We start from the raw sequence: 1,596 nt of genomic DNA, 5'->3' as shown, positions 1-1,596 counted from the left end.
CGCCTTCCTGGGCTGGGCTGTGGCACTTGAAGGCTCGGCCGAGCGGAAAGAACAGAGGCACAGCTGAACCGCTTGGAGTGTGAATCCCGCTTCTGTGCCGTTTCTTAGCCGTGCGGCCTGGGGAAGAGAGCTTACGTTTGCCGAACCTCAGTTTGCGCATCTGTGAAATGGGACAGGTCTGCCTTCTGGACCAGCTGAACTCCCTTTCCTTTGAAGTTAGAGGCGTAACCCGGGGAGGCCGAGAGGAACGGCTTAGACTTTTCTTCACTCTCAGCCGCAGCAGCAGCCCCAGGGCCTGCCGGAACCATGACTTTTCCTTCCCTGAGCTCCCACATTGGGTGGATGCCACCCCAAAAGAATGCCCCAGCCCAGCGCAGGCGTGTGAAAGTTCCTGCCACTGCACCACGGGGGTCCTTTGCAGAAGCTAGGCCTTGTCGGCCGTGAGAAGCCCAGGGGACCCCTTAGGGATGGCCGCCTCCCTCTCTGAGAGCTCCCAGGAATCCCTGCTCCAACTAAGTGAGCCCGGAGAAGCGGCGTGGGCCTGCCCCCAGGAGCTCCCAGTCCACACGGCTGCCCTCGGACCGAGAGATGGGGTGGGAGGGCCCGAGTGAGGGTCACGCACCGTAGCCCCACTCCAGGCTGTTTCCAGAAGAAAGAGGGCCCCTCCCCACTTCCCCCCTGATTCTAATGACTTTTAAATATTGGTAAATATTTTGGCTATGGCAGGCTCTCATGGCAGAGAGCGGAGCTGCGTGAGTGCAGGACCTACAAATTATTTATTAAAGATCTGAGATGCAGTGCAATTACGTGGAAAGAACCCCAAAAATTAAATAAATAAGTAACAAAATAAATAAATAAGTGCTGCACTGGCCTCTCAAAGGCTCGGGGAGCGGCGTACATGATTGCCGTCTTGATGAAATCCCCCCAGATGTAATGAGCTGATTTTCTGCTGTTAATATTGCATCTGCTGATGAAGGATTCGTTAGGATAATGGAACGAAGCTAAAATATAAATGACTCCCTGTCAAGAAGCAGCTTTTGTTTGTTGATCTCCTGACAGTTCCTGGGCCAAGGCAAGGGTTTCTGTGTGCGCAGCATTCGGGAGCAGGCGGGAGGGTGGGGTGGGGGGTGGGGGGCTGCCCCCAAGGCCTGGCTCTGGGGATCCCAGGCTTCCCCTGCAAGGTGGAACTCCCGACCTTGGGGAGTCGCGAAGCCCTGCGGGTGGGGAAGTCATGCCCTCAGACCCTCCTTCTTCATCCGGAGGGCAGCGCGTTGCACCAAGACGCTGGGCGGCAGCAACAGTTACCTGGGAGCCTGGGAGAGAGGTGGGTGGGCTGGGCCGGGTGTGTTGGGACCCACATGTGAGAGGAGATCAGTGTGTGTGTGTGTGTGTGTGTGTGTGTGTGTGTGTGCAGGGGACCCATAGCCCTGGGCATACGGAACTGTAGGCACTTGAGTGATGTGTGCTAAGGGGAGGCCGTCGCTGGAGCCATCCTAGCCGCTGGAGCCATCCTAGCCTTCCTATAGTGCAGTGATGGCGAACCTTTTGGGCTCGGCATGTCAGCATTTTGAAAAACCCTAACTTAACTCTGGTGCC

Source organism: Myotis brandtii, unplaced genomic scaffold (genome assembly GCF_000412655.1).
Source record: "Myotis brandtii unplaced genomic scaffold, ASM41265v1 scaffold410, whole genome shotgun sequence".
Lineage (NCBI taxonomy): Eukaryota > Metazoa > Chordata > Mammalia > Chiroptera > Vespertilionidae > Myotis > Myotis brandtii.
The sequence above is the reverse complement of the archived record's forward strand: the minus strand, read 5'-3'. Positions refer to the sequence as shown.